The sequence below is a fragment of the Portunus trituberculatus genome, chromosome 21 (assembly GCF_017591435.1).
Source record: "Portunus trituberculatus isolate SZX2019 chromosome 21, ASM1759143v1, whole genome shotgun sequence".
Taxonomy (NCBI): Eukaryota; Metazoa; Arthropoda; class Malacostraca; order Decapoda; family Portunidae; genus Portunus; species Portunus trituberculatus.
Genome location: NC_059275.1, coordinates 12,296,026 through 12,317,759, shown reverse-complemented (window position 1 = coordinate 12,317,759; position 21,734 = coordinate 12,296,026). Strand labels below are relative to the sequence as shown.

Genomic DNA, 21,734 nt, shown 5'->3' with positions numbered 1-21,734 from the left:
TACCTTAAACGAGCAAAAATTTGTGTGTTATGTCCATTTTCCTCCTAATTCTTCTCTTAGCATTTGATTTTTTTACTCCTTTTTCTCAAGTCATACACGAGAAACAGCAGTAAATGTACTCTCTCTCTCTCTCTCTCTCTCTCTCTCTCTCTCTCTCTCTCTCTCTCTCTCTCTCTCTCTCTCTCTCTCTCTCTACCTGTCGTGTCCTATGATCGTAAGACTAGATTCATCGTGCATCGGTTTAAAAATCTTACCCGTGTGTGGTAAATCTCTCCTCCTCCTCCTCCTCCTCCTCCTCCTCCTCCTCCTCCTCCTCCTCCTCCTCCTCCTCCTCCTCCTCCGGGAAAACTAAATTAAAATGTTCCAAAAAACGTAATATACTTCTTGTTTAGAAAAAAAAAAGAGAGAGAGAAAAGGGAAGTGAATATTCATGGAAAGATTATGTACTAGAGAGAGAGAGAGAGAGAGAGAGAGAGAGAGAGTCATGCTCCCTCACCGCAGTACAGTTTCAATTAACATTCAAGGTTTCCCCATTTAGAGAGAGAGAGAGAGAGAGAGAGAGAGAGAGAGAGAGAGAGATAGCAGACCCTATATTTCCTAACAAGAAAAATAAACAATACAAAAATCAGAAAATAGAATAACGAAATAACTCCTTGAAATCCAACGAAGAAAACGGATATGAGATAAAGAAACGCAAGAGAGAGAGAGAGAGAGAGAGAGAAACACAGTAACCCCTTAAAAGTCCCCAGTTTACCTTAAAAAACGGTGGTGTAGCGGTATAAGAGCGAGGCGGAGCGTGCAGTGTAGTTTTGTGTCGTGATTCAAGCGATGGGAGGGAGCGAGGGAGGCGCGCGCAGGCTGGGCGAGGCGGAGGGGCGAGGGACCACCTGGAAACTCATGCATATTTTCCTTCCAAATTATCCTTGATGGTCGCATTAGGAGATGAGAGTTGTGAGGAGGAGGGAGAAGGGAGACTACGGAGGGGAGGGAAGGTTTGGGGTTTAGACGAGGAAGGGAAGTAAGGGTTAGGTGAGAGATTAATGTGAAATGTTTTAGTGTGGATGTAGAGAAGACAGGGAGGGAGAGAAAGAGCGAGAGAGAGGAAGGGAGAGGATGGTGGGAGGTGTGTCCGCCTGGTTTGGAGAATTTATGAATGGAGGGAGAGAGTTGGTGGAGAGATGGAAGGCTGTGAGATGCCTGGTTTTCTATACTCGACAAGGGTAGGAATGGAAGGGGTTGTGTCGGTGAAAAGACTGTGATGGAATGGTGAGAATGATCTCTCTCTCTCTCTCTCTCTCTCTCTCTCTCTCTCTCTCTCTCTCTCTCTCTCTCTCTCTCTCATTTTCACAGCCACTCCCCATCATCCTCTTCTTCCCCAACCCATTACCACCTGAACACCACCACCACCACTACCACTACTACCACCTTCAACTCTATTAGCATCAATTAACCGCCACTTTCCCGGTACTCCTTCCACCTTGAAACTACTTACTCACCATCCACCACCTCCACACTCCTCCCCTTCCACTCTCCACCACTACCAGTGCACCACAACCAGACAGCATCACCACCACCGCTCTGCCCCGCCAAAGAAGGACCCTCTCTTCCTGTAACGCATAATCAATAGATCTTGAGCATCCAGCATCTTATCAGCGATCATAATTCAACCTAAGAAACCTAATCCCTTTGATAATGGTGGTGGGTGGAGCCGTGGGGTGGAGGAGGGAGAGAGGCAGGGAAGGAAGGCAGGAGAGATGGATGACCACGCGGGTGACCGAAAAAAAACGGGAGATGTGTAGGAATGGTGGTGGTTGGTGCTGTGTGTGTGGAGGTTCTGTGGTGTTCTGTGGATGCGTGGAGTTACAGGTGGGTTAGGTGGCATGAAGTGAGAGGAGTCTGTGGAAGAGGATGGTAGGAGTGGATGGATTTAGAGGTAATGGAGGGGTTGATGAGCTGTTGGAGGAGGACGAGGAGGTAGAAAGAATGATGAAATTGAAGGAATGGAGTGTTGCGAAAGAGATGTGTGGATTGTGGAAGGTGGAGGCGAAAGGTTGTAGTAGTAGTAGTATAGTAATAGTGGTGGTGGTGGTGGTGGTGGTAGTGGTAGTGGACCAGCTGGCGGCACCACACACACTCTGCTAATGGAATCGCCTCCTATCAGATCTTCGCTCCTGTACAGCATCGCCAACGCGCGCACGCACACACACACACACACACACACACACACACACACACACACACACACACACACACACACACACACACACACACACACACACACACACACACACACACAGACACACACACACACACACAAACTAAGCACTAAGCACGAGAACACCAGTAAACAGCAAAGATGGTCGTGTGGCGCTCTCAAAGGAACGCGTCGTGATCTCTCGTCGGGGGTGTTGGCAGCACTGCAGGTGGCGGTTCGCAGTGTTGCCAGTGACGCGGATGAAGATATTACTGGCTACGGGGGCGGCCTTGTCAATTATAGTGGGTTTTTCGCCTAGTTTGGTTGCTTTTACCCTCGCCGCCTCGCCGCGCTCTCCAGCCTGTTGTGTGGACGCCTCGCTCCCTCGCATCGTTCCATCCTCTGCTTGGTAACGTTGATGTGGGATGTTATTTTTATTTATTTTTTTTTTTTTGTTTTTGTTTTGCGTTTGTTAGATACGTGCTTGATACTTCTCTACTACTACTACTACTACTACTACTACTACTACTACTACTACTACAACATCCTTTTCTTCAATTTATTCTGCCCTAACCTCTCTCTACTTTTATTATACTTCTCTTTCTCCTCTTCATCTCTCCTTACGTTCCTCTTTCTTCTCCTACTATTGCGCTTATTACTATTTTACTTACAACTATCCTTTCTACTCTCTCATGCTGCTCTTACTCTTCCCTCTTCCCCTTACTACTCTACGTACTCTTGGTGATGGTATTTGAGAAAGTGTGTACTGCTTTTTATATTCCTTCCTACTCCTATCTATTGTTGCTACTCTTCCTTCGGGTGGTGGTGGTGGTGGTGGTATTTATGAGACTAGATGCTGTGTTTTACTTCCTATACTTCTGCGTCTTTCGCCATTTCCTACTCCTTATTCTTGCTCCTACTCGTTCCCTACTTCCTTCAGCTCCTTCTTCTCCTTCTCCTTCTAGTTTTATTGGTGTTGGTGGTGGTATGGATGCTGTTCCCCTCCTCCTCCTCCTCCTCCTCCTCCTCCTCCTCCTCGTGGGTGTTGGTGAGAGTGATGCATTATTCATAGGGAGGGAGGGAGTGTGGCTCATCGTCGCTCTCTTACCTGCAAATTGTGGCCAACCTCACCTGCACTCACCTATATAGTTGGCTGGCACCTGCTTGTGGTCTTGTTTACATCCGTGTTCACTCACCTGCTTCCTCTTCCATCTCCTCCTCCTCCTCCTCCTCCTCCTCCTCCTCCTCCTCCTCCTCCTCCTCCTCTCTTTTCTTCTTCCTCGTATGTTTATTGATTTATTTTAACGTTTCTTTTATTTTTAAAGATTGTTATCGTGATTATTTATTTTCATTTATTTTCCGTGTGTGTGTGTGTGTGTGTGTGTTGATGGTATCCCGTCCATCCACCCACCAAACCAAGTTTTCACCCAGTTTTACACACACACACACACACACACACACACACACACACACACACACACACACACACACACACACACACACTAATGTCTTGCTTAGCCTCGCCATGATTAAGTTATCACCACCCTCTCCCTCTCCCTCACCCTCTCTACTGCTGACTATTGTTTTTATTCCCTCTCCTCTTTTTTCCGAACTTTTTTTTCCAGAGCTTCCTCTCTCCTTCGCTAATCATTGTATCTCTGGTCTTATTTTTTGTTCTCTCTCTCTCTCTCTCTCTCTCTCTCTCTCTCTCTCTCTCTCTCTCTCTCTCTCTCTCTCTCTCTCTTTTTCTTTTTTACTTTCTTCTTCTTCTTCTTCTTCTTCTTCTTCTTCTTCTTCTTCTTCTTCTTCTTCTTCCTTTTCTTTCATTCTTCTATTATTTCATTATGTTATTTCATTATTATTATTATTATTATTATTATTATTATTATTATTATTATTATTATTATTATTATTATTATTATTATTATTATTGTTATTTTTATTATTATTGTTAATATTATTATCACTACTACTACTACTACTACTACTACTACTACTACTACTACTACTACTACTACCACCACCTCTACCTCTACTACTCCTTATTGGATAGTTACAGTAGATAGTTAATAAGATAAATGAGTTGTGTGTGTGTGTGTGTGTGTGTGTGTGTGTGTGTGTGTGTGTGTGTGTGTGTGTGTGTGTGTGTGTGTGTGTGATTTACGTTCGGTCAAGACTCAGAATAGGACTTGGCGACGTGTCTCTCTCTCTCTCTCTCTCTCTCTCTCTCTCTCTCTCTCTCTCTCTCTCTCTCTCTCAGGTCCCGTTATCGTGTGCTCACTCAGATTCAAGCTTTTTGGTTCAGGGTGTCGGATCTCCTCACGTGTCTTGTGTTGGGGATGACTGAGGGACGCCACTCCACTTACTAGTAGTTATTGGTATCTCATGGCTGATTTTTCGCTTTCATCTTCATCATCTTCTTCTTCTTATTATTATTCTTCTTCTTCTTCTTCTTCTTCTTCTTCTTCTTCTTCTTCTTTTTCTTTTTCTTTTTCTGTTTTTTTTCCTGTTTTCCAGTGCTAAATTTTCGATAGCTGTCGAATCGCTTTTCGTCTCACTTTTAATTTTCTTCCTCCTCATCTCTATGTTTTTTTTCTTCTTTCTTCTTTCTTTCTTTCTTCCTACTTGTTTTCTATTCTTCCTCTTCCTTCTTGTCTTCTTACTCGCCATCTTTCACTTTCTCCTCCTCCTCTATCTCCACCTGCTCACCTTCAAGTTCTTACTCTCGATTTTTCTTCATCTCTCCTCCTCTTCCTTCTCTTCTTCCTCTTCCTTCTCCTCTTCCTCCTCCTCCTCCGCTTCTCTTTTCCCTAAGGTATTTAATTTTCAATACTAAACTTTCCCAAATCTTCCTCCTCCTCCTCCTATTCTTGCTCTCTCATCCCCTCCTCCTCCTCCTCCTCCTCCTCCTCCTCCTCCTCCTCCTCCTCCTCCTCCTCCTCCTCCTCCTCCTCCTCCTAGTCATCGGGGCAGAAGGACCACCGGGTAGCCTTGTTAGTGGTGTCCCCCGGGGCAGGATGCTTCCCCCGCCAGGCCGCAGTGTTACCAACCCTACCGATGAACTCCCGACCTCTGCTTCCCGTACTTGCCTCCTCCCTTCTCTCTCTCTCTCTCTCTCTCTCTCTCTCTCTCTCTCTCTGGAATGTATCATGCTAGGGACGGGGGAAGTGATGGGAGGAGGGATGATGGGGAAAAGAATAGGGGAAGGGGTCTAGCGGGGGTAGATGGGAAGGATGGGTGGGGGTGGAGAGGAGTAGGGCGAAGGTAACGGGCCGTGGTGGGGGTGTGGGGTGTGGGGATGGGTATTGGTGGGGGTGGAGGGGTGGAGTAGTGGGTCTTTTATTTCACGTGTTTTAAAGTTGCTATTGTTGGAAATGTAGACTAGGATATTGAAATTCGTATTAGCTTTATTTATTTTTTTTTTCATTAATATTTAACACACTAGCAAACGCGCGTACACACACACACACACACACACGGCCCGGTAGCTCAGTGGTTAGAGGGCTGGCTTCACAAGCCAGAGGACCAGGGTTCGATTCCCCGGCCGGGTGGAGATATTTGAGTGTGTCTCCTTTCACGTGTAGCCCCTGTTCACCTAGCAGTGAGTAGGTATGGGATGTAAATCGAGGAGTTGTGACCTTGTTGTCCCGGTGTGTGGTGTGTGCCTGGTCTCAGGCCTATCCGAAGATCGGAAATAATGAGCTCTGAGCTCGTTCCGTAGGGTAACGTCTGGCTGTCTCGTCAGAGGCTGCAGCAGATCAAACAGTGAATCACACACACCACGTAGTGTAGTGGTTAGCACGCTCGACTCACAATCGAGAGGCCCGGGTTCGAGTCCCGGAAAGCGGCGAGGCAAATGGGCAAGCCTCTTAATGTGTAGCCCCTGTTCACCTAGCAGCAAATAATTACGGGATGTAACTCGAGGGGTTGTGGCCTCGCTTTCCCGGTGTGTGGAGTGTGTTGTGGTCTCAGTCCTACTATACCCGAAGATCGGTCTATGAGCTCTAAGCTCCAGGCGACCGAGGTGAATTACACACAGACAGAGAGAGAGAGAGAGAGAGAGACGGCAGTTTGGTTAGATTTTTTTATAACCACACTAATAATAACAATGAGAAAAAAAGAAGAAGAAGGGAAAATGCAATAGCAATAGTAGTAGTAGTAGTAGTAGTAGTAGTACTAGCAGCAGTGATGGTGGTCTTAATAACATCAAAAAACAAAAACTAATAATAATAATAATAATAATAATAATAATAATAATAATAATAATAATGATAATAAAAATAACCACGTACTTATTTTTCTACCTACCGCAAATTAAAAGGTGGCCGGTAACTATTTTATTATTTTTTCCCTCAGCTTAAAAAAATAATAGCACATAAATCAAAGAATATAAATAGTTATGCTCCTTTTTACCAGTCCCCTGCATACCCCGGCAGTGCTAATGATAGACTTTTATCGCTATCATCGGCATCATTACTCCTCCTCTCCTCCTCCTCCTCCTCCTCCTCCTCCTCTCCTTCTCTTCATTTTACTCCACCGCACAGCTTCTCATTTTTTTTTCTTCATACTCCTTCATCTTTTCCTTCTTTTTTCTTTTCTTTATTGTTTAAATCATCTTTATTTTTTCCCTCTTCCTCTTCGTTCCTTCTTTTTTTGTTTTATTGTGGCCATTCTTCTCTCTCTCTTTAGTCTTTCCTTTCTTTCATTTACTCCTTTATCTTTTCTTTCTTTTTTCTTCGTCTTTATCATAATTATCTTTCTTCTCTTTTTTTCTTTCCTTTGCTTTACTTATCTATATTTTCTAACTTTTCCATCATCGTTATCATCCTTACCTTCTTTCGTCTTTCTTTCCTTTCCCTTATTCCTTCATATTTTGCTTATTTTTCCTCGTCTCATTGATATTCACCATCTTTTTTTTGCCCTATATTTCCTTCTCCATCTTTTCTTTATCCTCCTTTTGCTTTTGCTTGTCTTTGTTTCTAATCTTTTCACTCATCTCATTGTTTTCCTCGCTACCAATCACTGTTACTTAGTTCTCCTGCATTACCTCATCCTTTTACTATTTCCCTCCACTTCCTTCGCCTCTTTTCAATCCTCCTCCTTTTACAATCCCTCCTCCATCTATTCTCCCACTCCTTTCCCTTCTCCACTCTCCTCATTCCTCTTACGTCTCTTCCTTCTTCAACCACAACCTCCCTCCTCCTCCTCCTCCTCCTCCTCCTCCCTCAAGCCCGGCAGGTGAGGGGGAGAGGAGGGAGAGGGCGGGGCGTGGACTCACAGAGAATCACCGAACAACCACCTTTAGACCTGAAATTACAGCGTTGATTGGCCAAAAGCAAACAAGCCTTAGTATAATAGGTGGGAAGGCTTCTACCTGCCGGGCTGGGGCGGGAGGGTGCTGGGGGTGAGGGAGGAGGGATGAGAGGGACTGGGAAGGGGTTGCAGGTGATAGGTGAGGGTGTAGTGGTGGTGGTGGTGGTGGTGGTGGTAGGAAAAAGGAAAGATGAAGGGATGTGGTAGTGAGTAAAGGAGAGGAGAGAAGAAAAGAGAGAGAGAAAGAGAAGAGAGTGAGTTTGGATGGAGTGTGAGGAGAAAATTGGAGGATGAAAGGAGAGATGACTAAAAAAAGAACAGGAGGAGCAAGAGTAAAGGATCGAAAGAGAAAAAGGAAGATGATTAAAAGAAGAGTGAGAGAAAGAGTAAATGAGTAAAAGAATATAGAAAAAGTAAAGAAGAAAATCGGGAAGACAAAGAAAAATGAGAGAAAAATAGGATAGAAAATAACGAAGAGAAGGAAAAAAAGAAAAACTAGAGAAAGAGGAGTAAGAGAGGAAAGAGTATGAGATGCAGAGAAGAGGAAGGGACGAGATGAGGATGGGAAGGAGTGGAGTACTGGAGGGTGGACGGGGAAGGAGAGCGGGAGAGGAGGAGTCTTGAGGAGGCAAGGGAGGGGAGCGTAGGGATGGGGGAGAGGGGGATAGAGGGAGAAGATTGGGTCTGCAGGTAAAGGATATGATAATAAGTGTAATGAGAGAGAGAGAGAGAGAGAGAGAGAGAGAGAGAGAGAGAGAATTCAATTATGGGTTACAGTGAGAGAAGAAAGAGACAAGGGAAAGTGGTGAACAATGGAACAGTAAAATTTAAAGTAATCTGTTAGTAAGTCAACGAAATAACTCAAGGAAAGGGTAACCAACACTGCGTCTGCTGTTCATCGCGGGAAACAAGGCAGATTGATTACTGAAAGAAGAAAATATATAAATTATAAATATAACCAGATTGCGGATGAATGATAAGTAATGAATATAATCAGATCAATAGGAAGTAATACATATAATCAGACAAATAATGAATAGTAAATGTAGTGAGATTGCAAGAAACCAGATCAATTACCGCAAGAAGAAAACGGATAAGTGCGTAATAAATATGATAAGATGAAAACATTGTCAAACTGGGAAAAGTCTCTAAATCTAAGCATAATGAACATAAACATTGAGATTTCTGCATGTAACAAAACTTTAACATTAATAAGTAAAACTGATAGGAAAAAATACGTTTAAATGATCTAATCGTACATAAATCTTGTTCTTTGATGCAATTTGACCTCAATTAAAAGTTTCCCCGTGAGGCAAAGTGTAATTAAAAATCGAAGTAAATGAATAGATAAAAAGTGAATCAGGAAAAGAATAATGCAAAGGTAACGTTGGAAATAACTGACAACACAAACAACTCCCCTTTTATTGAATCATGTGCGAGACAGTAAGATAAATTATAAAACATCACGACTTTTATAATAACTAAATAAAAAAATAACAAATAAATATAAATGAAATAACATAAAAGAAAGAAGAAGACTCACGTACAAAGGAAACCAATGAAACCAAACTAAACTGAAAAAAAACACTTATTTTCTTTGTTCGTTTGATTTATTCTCCCTTTCCTCTCTCTAAACTATAAAGAAAAAAAAAATCCTCTATACCTTGACTTAAATTCCTTTCTTTCCCTTTCTTACCTAATCTATCTCTTCACTACTCAATATATTCCCTCACCCACATTTAATCTCCGCGGGACACCCATGGCGGCGGCTCACCCTTGCTGTCGTAACTCACACGTATCACACAAAAAAGGGACGTGACATTCCTGCGGCGCGCGGCGAGTATCCGTGTTGGCGGTGACCATATGAATCTCACCGCCCCAGCTCCCCCTCGCCTAATTCCGAGGCTTTCCTGACCAAACTAACTCATTAACTCCTTCAAGTCTGGCGGCGGCGGTGCGCAATGACAGCCTAATTGACGGGTTGCGGGGGAGAGAGAGAGAGAGAGAGAGAGAGAGGAGAGGAAGAGAGAAGAGGATGGGAAAGAATACATGTTTCTATACTTTATTTTTTAGTGAATGTTCTTGTTTTAGTTGTTGATGTGGTTATAGTGATGGTGATTGTAGTAGTAGTAGTAGTAGTAGTAGTAGTAGTAGTAGGAGGAGGAGGAGGAGGAGTAGTAGTAGTAGTAGTAGTAGTAGTAGTAGTAGTAGTAGTAGTAATAGTAGTAGTAGTAGTAGTAGTAGTAGTAGTAGTAGTAGTAGAGAGAGAGAGAGAGAGAGAGAGAGAGAGAGAGAGAGAGAGAGAGAGAGAGAGAGAGAGACAGACAGACAGACAGACAGACAGACAGACAGAGAGAGAGAGAGAGAGAGAGAGAGAAGAGATAGATAAAAATAGAAAAGAGAAGAGGAGAAAAGGGAAAGAAAAAGATAGAGACGAGAGAACAAGAGATGGGTAGGTTGCGGAGTTGTGGAGGAGGAGGAGGAGGAGGAGGAGGTAGTACTGGTCAGTTTCCGGGAAGACAGCACCAGTAATTTGGGTTCTACATCGTCGTAATTTACTCAGGAGGGAGTTTGGAGGCTAAGTATTTCAGAACATGGAATCAAACCTTTCTTGGGGTTGTTTTGGTGGTGAGGCTGAGCTGAAGGATGAGATGAGTTGAGGTGAGCGAAGAAAACGAACGTGCGGGAGAGATACAGTCGAGAGTGGGTAACGAAAAAAAAAAATGTATAGTATGGAGGTTTTCGTTTGTTTTCTCGTCATATAAATTGTTGTTGAGTGTTATACGAAGAAAAACGAGCGTGCAAAAGACAAAGACGAAATCGGCATTATTTTTTTAAGGATTGTTATAGGATACGTAAGTCTTAAGTTTGTTTTTATTGGGTGTTGTATGCGTGGGTTCTTGATGAAGTGAAGGGATGAAGGAGTATATACATAGAGAGTTGATGTTTATTAAGTGAAAGAGTGTTAAGAGTAGGGTAGGAAACGGAGAAATAAAGAAGAGAATCGAAGACTGGAAAGAAAGGGCTAAGAGAGAGAGAGAGAGAGAGAGAGAGAGAGAGAGAGAGAGAGAGAGAGATTGCAGATTACACAAAAAATATCTATTATTCTAAAGACTTCCTTAGAAAAGCATTAAGAAAAAAACTAAGTCACGAGTCAAGAGAAAAAAATGTCAGTCTTAACAGCAGTAGTAGTAGTAGTAGTAGTAGTAGTAGTAGTAGTAGTAGTAGTAGTAGTAGTAGTAGTAGTAGTAGTAGTAGTAGTAGTAGTAGTAGTAGTAGTAGTAGTAGTAGTAGTAGTAGTAGAGGTAGTAGTAGTAGTAGTAGTTTGGGTGACTAAGTGCAAGTCCTGATATCCCTTCACAGGCGTCCTTGTGGTCGTATCTCGCCCTCACGACAACACGACTCGGCTATCACTTACCTGGACCCTGGGGCTGTGTGTGTGTGTGTGTGTGTGTGTGTGTGTGTGTGTGTGTGTGTGTGTGTGTGTGTGTGTCTTCACTTGTCCGTCTGCCTGTCTTTCTATATATGTCTGTCTGTTTGTCTGTCTGTCTGTCTGTCTGTCTGTCTGTCTGTCTTGTTTGTCTTTCTGTCTGCCTGTCTATCTATGTATGTCTGTGTCTCTGCTTGTCTCTCTATATCAGTGGTTCTTAACCTGGGGTACCTGTACCCCCAAGGGGTACGAAACCTTACACCTAGGGGTACGAGACATGGCAGCCAGTGCAATGGTACCGTATATTTATCATGAGAAAGCAGAACATATTTTCCTAATTTTTCTCTTACTATAATTGTCTCAATTTTTTAAGCTAGTGCTGTAAACACTATCACTAATCTTTTTCATATGTTTGTATAGTATTTATATTGGAGGGGGTACGAAAAAATTTTCTGAGATATTAAGGGGTACGGGCAATGAAAAAGGTTAAGGACCACTGCTCTATATGTATGTTTATCTGTCTTTTTGTCTATCTATCTATCTGTCTGCCTTTTTGTCTGCCAGTCTATCTATGTTTGTCCTGATCTTTCTGTCTGTCTCTCTATCTTTTGGTGTGTTTGTCTATTTATCTATCTAATTGTCTGTCTTCCTATCTGTTTGGCTGTCTGTCTTGTTACTAGTAGGTAAGGAGGAACAGAAAAGTGTTACAAGTATTAATAAACCGAAAAAAAAAAAAAATTTAAGGCAATGAAAAAAAACTAACGAACGAACAAAAACATAAAAATAATAAGAAAGGAAAGAAAAACAGAGAAATGAAAACACTTCAAGAAAAAAATGAACAAGAAATTAGAGAAAGTAAGAAACAGAGGATGAAGTTAAAAGCTTTGGAAGATATGGATGTAGAAGAGGAGGTGTGTGTGTGTGTGTGTGTGTGTGTGTGTGTGTGAAGGTAGGTAAGTAGGTGGACAGGGATGCGGTATGTGTGTGTGTGTGTGTGTGTGTGTGTGTGTGTGTGTGTGTGTGTGTGTGTGTGTGTGTATCTGTATGCGTGTGAGTGGTTGGCTGGTGACACACGGGATTATATTTAGCATTGTTTACTTGTAAGAGACCCACGATAATCCCTGAGGCTCGGGGTCTCACCTGATGGCGCCCTAACCCGATTAAGACTTAAGAACCTCATGAGCGAAACCAACTCACCACCACCACCACCACCACCTTGAAGTAACACAGGAACACGAGAACCAGTGAGGCTTTATTAAAAACCGGAGAAGATTCAGTCTCCGCCTACACAAAATTCTGTATATGAACCCGTTAATAAAAAAGAAAAATAGAAAAAGTGCATTAGATAAAGGATTTCCCCTTAGGCTTCCTCCTTACGTCTGCTGGTGGAAGAGGAGGAGGAGATGGTGGTGGTGGTGGTGGAGATATAATGAGGAGTGGGTGTTAGTGTGTAGGAAGACGAGGAGCAGGTGGTGAAGAGCAGTTGATGGTGTGGAAGACTTGATGATGAGGAGCAGGAAGATCAGGAGGAGGAGAAGCGAAGAAGACGAAGGGTGTAAATGTTAATGGAGGAAGAGGAAGAGGAGCAGGAGGAGAAAAAAATAAATTGCAATAGGAGGAGAAGGTGAAGAATAAAAAGGCGACGATAAAAAAGAGAATGAAGAAAAAAAAAAAGGCGACGATGAAGAAGAGAATAAAGAAGAAAAAAGAAAAAAAGAAAGAAGATAGGAAAAAGAAACCGCAATAATTGACATACATAAAATAAAAACACAGTAAATAGAATACTGTTGGCATATAATCGTAGTGCATAAGACTCAGAAATATGAAACACAACAAATAAGAACACTGTATACTGGTAGGCAGCGACGGTGGTGGTGGTGGTGGTGGTGGTGGGCAGCGTGTTGTTTACAGTGTAGGAGCGAGATAATGGTACCAGGTAAGGTTCATCAGGGGACAGACACACAGACACGGGTGATGACCAGCGCACGGACACCCTAGATAGCCCTACTGATACCCGACCTCGCTCCAGGGCGGCTCCCGGATTAAAAGTCACGAGAGAGAGAGAGAGGGGAGGAGCAAGAAAATGAGAATAACTAAAATAGAATTACTCATCTATGGAAGATAAAATATAGAAGTAAATTTAAGAAGTGTGTGATGTCAATTTACTGATCATAGGTAAGTTTAATTTTGATATGAAGATGATGAGAGAGAGAGAGAGAGAGAGAGAGAGAGAGAGAGAGAGAGAGAGAGAGAGAGAGAGAGAGAGAGACCAGCTGCACACATGACTTTCCGCGGTGTGAGGAGTGAGAGAGAGGAGGGAGGGGGCAGGGGAGCGAAGGAGCATCGCGGTGCAGAGCTGGTGCGGTGATGCTCTTTGATAATAGGTTCCGATCGGATGAGATGGAAATGAGGACCTGCGGACACGACTGCCTGGATGTGGTGGTGGCGGTGATGCATTAAATCATTATTCTGGATACCGCCTCCTACCACGTATCTCGGCTGTAACTAGCTAATTAATAACCTTGGCCGCGCACAACGTATTACCTTGATTTCCTGCATTATTCTTACGTAAGGCTGCATATGAACTTGCCTTAATAACGTGGTTCTCATCAAAGTGCATGAGATGGCAAGACCGGGTTTGCCAGTCACCCTGCCCCGCGCCGCTGTTGGTCTGCAGCGCCTGGGCGGCCGCGGCGAGCGAAGACAGTCATGGGGCGATCAAGTGTCAACTTAACTACAATGTAGGAAGTTACGATGGAGATATTTGATATTCAGGTAAGTAGTGAGGCTGCCTGGACCGTTAAGAGTGGAGTGTGTGGGCGCGGCGTGCCCGTGGTGGCGGGCGACCCTCGCCTCCCCGACCCCCGATCCCCGCACGATAACCCGCAGCACAATGGACGAGTGCTAATTGACACCTCCCGCGCGTCGTAAAGCTGCTACCACTGTGTAAATGCAAAGGTCGACCCGATAGTATCTCCCGCCGGCCTTTTGTTACAACCTGCCCGGGACATTAGTCACCGACCCCATAAACCTCCTCACTCCTCACTCCCACTCGCTCACCTTGCTGCTGTCCGGCCACCTACACCATTTACGACACCACAGACCTGCACACACACACACACACACACACACACACACACACACACACACACAGTACCGAAGCTGAAAAAAACATAACATATGAAAAAGATTGAAGGAAATAGTATTGCCAACTTTGCAAGATAAAAGAGAAAGAGGAGATCTGATTACGATGTACAAAATAGTTAACTGCATTAAAAGATAGTTAGGCAAGACCTGCTGTTGCTGAAAGAGGATGGAACTAAAGATGGACGAGAGGACACTCAAAGAATATCGGAAAGAGTTATCTGTGTTTATTGGACTTGAAGTATAGTTTTCCACATAGAACTGTGAATGTCTGGAATGGCTTGAATGAGGAAGTCGTTACTGTAACCGAAGAAAAGTTGGATAAATATAGATATGGAGTCAGGACATTATAAGCCCTATTTGAGCCTTCCAACCCTATAATATATATAATTAGGTAAATACGCGCGCGCGAGCGCACACACACACACACACACACACACACACACACACACACACACACGGTAGCTCAGTGGTTAGAGCGCTGGCTTCCCAGAGGACCGGGGTTTGATTCCCCGGCCGGGTGGAGATATTTGAGTGTGCCTCCTTTCACGTGTAGCCCCTGTTCATCTAGCAGTGAGTAGGTACGGGATGTAAATCGAGGAGTTGTGACCTTGTTGTCCCGGTGTGTGGTGTGTGCCTGGTCTCAGGCCTATCCGAAGATCGGAAATAATGAGCTCTGAGCTCGTTTCGTAGGGTAACGTCTGGCTGTCTCGTCAGAGACTGCAGCAGATCAAACAGTGAAACACACACACACACATACACACATGAATGCAACACGTATTATTGAAAATCTCTCTCTGTATCAAACAATCAGTGTAATTTTTCACTGCATGATTCGAAGCTTCGTTGTTTTGCAGTGGGGTGTGGCTTGGTGACTCGTAAGGCTTCAGTCGGGGCTGTATTCAGATTCACTTTAAGGTTACTACGCAGTTTTCTTTGAGTCCCGGTCACGTAGCCGCCCCGTCTCCGCTCTTCTGCTACCAGGATACTTTTCTTCGTCTCTTCTGAGGTGTGAGACTTTTGAGTTTGCATATGTTCGTGTGTAAGGTGTGGGACTGTGGGTAGTACTCTTTGTCTCTGTCTTTTGCACTGTAGATAGGACAACATGCCCTCGGCTGAAATACTCTGTACGAAAATATCTACGTAGGCATACACACACACACACACACACACACACACACACACACACCGCGTTATGTAGTGGTTAGCATGCTCGACTCACAATCGAGAGGGCCGGGTTCGAGTCCCGGTAAGCGGCGAGGCAGATGGACAAGCCTTTTAATGTGTGGCCCCTGTTCACCTAGCAGTAAATAGGTACGGGATGTAACTCGAGGGGTTGTGGCCTCGCTTTCTCGGTGTGTGGAGTGTTGTGGTCTCAGTCCTACCCGAAGATCGGTCTATGAGCTCTGAGCTCGCTCCGTAATGGGGAAGACTGGCTGGGTGACCAGCTGACGACCGAGGTGAATTACACACACACACACACACACACACACACACACACACACGGTAGCTCAATGGTTAGAGCCCTGGTTTCACAAGCCAGAGGACCGGGGTTCGATTCCCCGGCCGGGTGGAGATATTTGGGTGTGTCTCCTTTCACGTGTAGCCCCTGTTCACCTAGCGGTGAGTAGGTACGAGATGTAAATCGAGGAGTTGTGACCTTGTTGTCCCGGTGTGTGGTGTGTGCCTGGTCTCAGGCCTATCCGAAGATCGGAAATAATGAGCTCTGAGCTCGTTCCGTAGGGTAACGTCTGGCTGTCTCGTCAGATTGCAGCAGATCAAACAGTGAAACACACACACACACACACACACACACACACACACACACACACGCGTAGTGTAGTGGTTAGCACGCTCGACCCACAATCGAGAGGCCCGGGTTCGAGTCCCGGCGCGGCGAGGCAAATGGGCAAGCCTCTTAATGTGTGACCCCTGTTCACCTAGCAATAAATAGGTACGGGATGTAACTCGAGGGGATTGTGGCCTCGCTTTCCCGGTGTGTGGAGTGTTGTGGTCTCAGTCCTACCCGAAGATCGGTCTATGAGCTCTGAGCTCGCTCCTTAATGGGGAAGACTGGCTGGGTGACCAGAAGGCGACCGTGGTTAACTACATACTACTGCTTCAAACTGGTTACTGGCTTCGTGTGCAGGAACTGGAGTGTGAGGGAGGATGGGAGAACGAACAAGAGGGAACGAGGAAAGGAAAGGAAAAGAGAGGAGGGATAGGAAGGTATAGCGGAAAGGGGGAAAAAAAAAAAAAGTATGAGAGGGACGCTTAATGGTAGTGCAGACAAGCAATGGGCGGGTGGGTGAAGGACCTCGTATGACTGTGGAATGAAGTGAAAACTGAAGTGGATGATTGAAGACAGGTCACTTGTCGCTGGATTATGTTGAAGTTGGATTAAGTTTGTCTTCACACTAACTTCCTTTATTCTATGTACTATTCTTTTATTTATTTTATTCACTAGTATTTCTAAAGCCTCGTTATCCTTCCCAGGCTTCCCTTGAGAGGATGGGCACAGTAGAAAAGTGTGACCCGAGATATCAAACGGCAGTAAAACCACCTTTTCCCCGAAGTACATTTCTGATAAACCAATAATGCTCAGTTAATATGCTAGTTTCTAGTAAGAGCAATTGCTTGTTGCATATTGAGTTAAAGGAAAAAGATTTTATAATCCCATCTTTTTCTGTGATAGCTTCCTCCAATGCTGTTCTTTTTACTTTGTGTTTTAGAAGTTACAATATATGAGTAACATTACGTTTTTTGGTCTTTAGTAAAAAAAAAAAAAAAATCCTGGGTGACATCAAGAACATCTCATTTTCAAGACACTTAATTTCTATTAGCAGATTTTATATTTATTTGATACGTGAAGCGGATGTCTTGGTATGCATGGTTTTAGCCACACATGTCCTGACAACTTTACCTCTATGGAGATGCTAGGTAGTGCTGGCGCGTCAGTCACTCTTTATGGCTAACGTTATTTCATTTAATTAATGTCTCGCATTTTATAGTTGGCAGGAAGAAAGGAAATGCATATTTGTGATTGAGGAAATAATTTTGCTAGAACAAAGCCACAATTATTCTTATGGTGACCTTGAAGAGTAGCTGCTGCTGTAGGTCGTCTTCACTCTGCATGGGATGAATTTACAGTATAATGTGTGAAACTGTGCGTAATATTACCACAACTCAAGAATTGCCAAGTGTCGCAGGAAGATGTCCGCCTCGTGCCACTCTATGGCTTCTCAGCATACAATCCTACTTCAGCATGAAGTAAGGGAATGAATCGTTCTTAAAAGGAAACGATAATATTGCTGGAAAACGACACCACTGTAGTGCGCGGGTATTCACTGCTCATACGTAATATTGGTTAGTGCACGCAATACTGTCTGGCTTAATCATACTGGATGACTCAGATTTATCTTTCTCCCTCTCGACTCAGGAAGCGATGGCAGTGGCAATGGACAGATCCACAGCGGGCATGAAGTATTCATGAGCGCTCTTGTCCGCGCCTTTTGATAATTCCATTTTCAATATGTCTAATATTTTTGTCCCCAAACGGACGGTTCATGTGATGTGTCTCTATGTATTCGTTCTTGACTATTCAGCCTCCTCCCTAAAGCAAAATCTCAAATATGACTGTTTCCCATGTACACCCACAGTGGTCAGGTTAATACTGTACTATCATCCTTGCCTCTTCCCTGGATCACCACTCACCATCCCAGCAGGATAAGTCTAGTTACACGAGCTTGTTAGGACGGCTGTCTTAACTTGAGATTGATGCTTAGCTGTTTAAGAATATATAGCAATGATACTATCATCTTGCCTTTTTTTCAACTTTCCACAATTATAGTGGAAAGAACCAACACGTTGTAGTGTTCTTTTTTATAATGTTCAAGAGGTCTTAACTTAGATTTAATGTATTTAGTTTTATAGTAGTCTTAATTTCTTCAATCTTTCATTTTCTTACAATTCATCTTTACATAAATGCATAATCATATAACTTGTGTAAATATTTGTTTCCATAATTTTTTAAATTGATTTAATCTTAAGATTCTTTTGATTTACTTTTTCTTCCTTCCGTTCATGTTCACATTTATCATTTCATGTATGTTTACATTAGTTTCCTTCCCTTTCATTATATATATATATATATATATATATATATATATATATATATATATATATATATATATATATATATATATATATATATTTTTTTTTTTTTTTTTTTTTTCCCATTCCTTGTAATTAACATTCTTTATTCTTTTCTCTACTATAACCTTTCAGGAAGTTGTGGCCCACTGCACCTGATGTCCCTTCCTCCCCACCACCACTCCACACTCCCCATAAGCCCCCACACAGTAAAAGTAAGACCAGAAGTGAGTTTATGCGCGAATTTTGCTGTCTTTATTTACACTTATCATTCAAGTATCACATACAAAATGTATAAACCTTCAACAGCAAAACAGTGCTGCTTGGTACATTAGCCTCAGGATCAGTAAGTAGGTAATGCTTGGGATCTCAAAGTATGGACAAATGATACAAAACAGTTACATGCGTGTGGATTCTATCTATAGTCTGGTTACACTGTAGCACAGCACAGCCTTCTATGTAACAGGTGACCGCACATCTTCATCTCACCACGCTATGTTATGTACAAATCTTTAGTGGAATTTAGTCACAATAGTACCAGGTGCTTCAGATTTCTTCATAGGTGGTGATATTCTAGCATTTACTTAACAATCTGAGCATTTTTCATAACTTTTAAATACCTATGAGGTCTAAATGGATTAAAAAAATAACGTGTCTATGGAACCTATGAGTAAACAAATTTGAAAAATTATTTATCTACAGTCTAAAATTCTACATAATGTAAACTGCAACATCTGCAAAATGCAATAAAACTTTAAAAACTTCAGCTCATTAAAGAAAGGAAGCATCCATTTAGCTGCAGGGAACAAAGCCCGTCTTGAATAGCCAATGCCGTGATGCACAACAGCCCACGATGAAGTAATGGCACAGTGCCGCCAGTGCACAAGTGTGATAAGTGATACACTTATATCCTGCAAAGGCCACAAACACTAAAGGATCTCAGCTCTCATATAAAATAGGAAAATATGAAGTCATACCATGGTAGTATTTTCTGCCATGCAAAATTTTGCAATGAATAAGAATATATTGTTTAATTTGTACACTGATTTTCATCAAGGCAACTTAACTTTCTAATCTGCATCATGTTGAACTGAAGCAAGGCATATCTGGCTGGGCAACACACTTTTCCATAACTGAAAGATAAAAACTTCAAGTTAATCTATGATACTCTTAATTTAAATTTCGGATATTAACCCCTAAAGAACGGGCATGTTTCTCACATACTCCCAGCAAGTCGTTTTGACAATTCTACAAAAAAAAAAAAAATCATTTTCCATCACCAATTTACCATTTCTATCTTGACCAATTAAAGAAAACTTAATGGCATCACACTTGTCAATCCTTGCTTTTCAGTAGCACGTGAACCCAAACTCTCTAGAGGGATGTGGTGTGTGTGTAGCGAAGTAATAAATTGAAATAATTGTCTTTTCTCAGCCTGTGTTCAAATAGTTCCCTGAAGCCCCAGCTGGGGAACCCAAGCTTCCTTATCTACTTCCCTCACCACTCACCAGTAAATGTCACTCATTCATATTAATGCTCAAATCCATCATTCTACAGACACATTAAAGGAAATGGTATTGTTGTCTGACTTGTAACATGCATAAAAAATTATAATTGTCATGGCTGAAAGAATGTACTTCAATGAAACACTTTAATAGGGTTTTATTTTTTCTCCGATGAAACCACTTTTGAGGCTTGAGAGAGTAACTTCTAACAACCTTTTTTCAACAAGAGGTTTTTCTGGATCATATTTACCCTTTTGTGGAGTGGAAGTCATAGGCCAGTTATCCTTGTGTGAGTATTGAGAGGAAGAAGAATGATAATTTTCCGACTGTACATTAGTGTGGTTCATAGGACACTGAGGCTCAGATGGTGACATCGTTGTGAGGGGAAAGATATTCATGGACCAAAAAAATCTTGGTGAAATTTGAAATTTAAGTACATCAAATGCGTGTAGATCCTACCTGTCCTCTATATGTCGACTATAGATACCATCCACCCACTCTTTAGGGGATAAGTGACTTAATAAATATATTATTAATTACTTGAAACCTGTGTTGGCAACAACATATAAATGTTGATACCACCCTGAACTTTTCCATGCCTTTTCAGAGACAACCAAACCTTCAGGAAGTAAATAAATTACTCAGGGAAGGCACAGTATGCCTAATTTATGATTTCTCATAAATTTCTAATTGGGGCAGAGCAAGTTAATTTTGTTCAATGAGTCAAAAAACTTCATACCTCCATTTGACAAAACCTTCCACACAACTATTCCCCTCTTCTACCCTGAATATCCTTGATGTGTCCTTCAGTTATAATCTAAACTGAAAACTTAACATCTCTTGTCTAGCCAAAATCACCTCTATGAAGTTAGCCATTCTGAATAGTCTCATCATTTTCTACCTCCCTCCCAATGGGAATTTTATAGGCCATCTATGGAGCATTATTCACATGTATGAGATATTAGTTTTTTTTTTAGGCGGTGCAATCAAGGCTTTTTCTAACCAATTACTCTTCTGACTATCTTCAGCCTCTTTTTTGTTGCATCTCTTCCTTTCTTCTACTGTTATTTTCATGCCAGCTGTTCGTTTGATCTTGGTAAGTTCATGCCTATCCTTTTCCCACAGCCTCACTGCACAAGACTTACTTTCTTTTGCCCTTATTTTGTCCACCTCTAATACAAGAATTAAAGTTTTCTCAAATCATTCAGATCTATCTCTGGTAAATTTTGGAACCCCCTGCCTGTTTCAGTATTTCAACCTATCTATAACCTTAACTTAAGATGACTTAAAGACATTTATACCATTCTTTTGGCTACTAACTCGGCAACAAGCATTTCAGAGGCTGTTTTTTAATTGCTGTTTTGTTGCCCTTGGCTAGGTTCCTCTTGTATTGAAAAAAGTCCCTATATACTCACTCCTCACTTTTTTTTGTACTTGCAGCTTCCTGAAGGTGGCTGAAAAAATGTCATTATAGTAACAGGTTTGGCCTGCATGTGGATTTTTTTTTTTTTCCAAAACTCATTGGATGATTAACTTAATCCCTTACCAAGTTGTGGAAGATGAACTTCATCTCTACCAAAACCAGCATTTATAATATGACAATCCAGTCAGTTACTATAACTTGGGAAAATCATTGCCCAAGCCTTTGTAATGATGAATAAATAACTAACGTGCAATTTCTAGTCAAACTTTTACAAGACTACTTCACTTTTCTGACACCAACCACTTCTCCCCAGATATCCCTACCTCTCCTGTTGGAGTCTCCCATGTACTGCACTGCTGCTGCTCCTCCAAGACTGTTACTGCTGAACCATAATCCAAAAATTTTATTCCCTTGTGTGTCAAACTTGTGATCTTGTAAGTAAAAAGCTTCTAATGTTCTAAGAGTTCAAAGAACTCGCAACCATACTGACTTTTTTTTTTTTTTCCAAAAAATAAAATCTGTGTCCTAGTTGTTATCTGCAGTCTTCGAGGTTTCATAATACACATTTCAGTT

The 21,734-nt window shown here is 42.3% G+C and overlaps 1 protein-coding gene and 1 long non-coding RNA gene across 3 annotated transcripts in view; one reads left to right on the top strand and one right to left on the bottom strand.

Annotated features, from left to right (window-relative positions):
* Positions 1-21,734, top strand: part of LOC123507239 — a 280,074-nt gene that overhangs the window by 256,374 nt on the left and 1,966 nt on the right. The window contains exons 1-3 of one of the 2 annotated variants that reach the window (XR_006675628.1): positions 14,798-15,090; positions 18,369-18,460; positions 21,475-21,595. This is a non-coding gene — a long non-coding RNA (uncharacterized LOC123507239). Of the gene's footprint in view, positions 1-14,797; positions 15,091-18,368; positions 18,461-21,474; positions 21,596-21,734 lie in introns of those variants that run through there. The other variant, XR_006675629.1, reaches the window with a different exon arrangement.
* The window catches only part of LOC123507236 (ubiquitin-protein ligase E3A-like), a 29,259-nt gene continuing 25,986 nt past the window's right edge, over positions 18,462-21,734 (bottom strand). Inside the window, 1 exon segment of the mRNA XM_045259977.1 lies at positions 18,462-19,366. The gene's annotated coding sequence lies outside the window, so the exon portion shown is untranslated.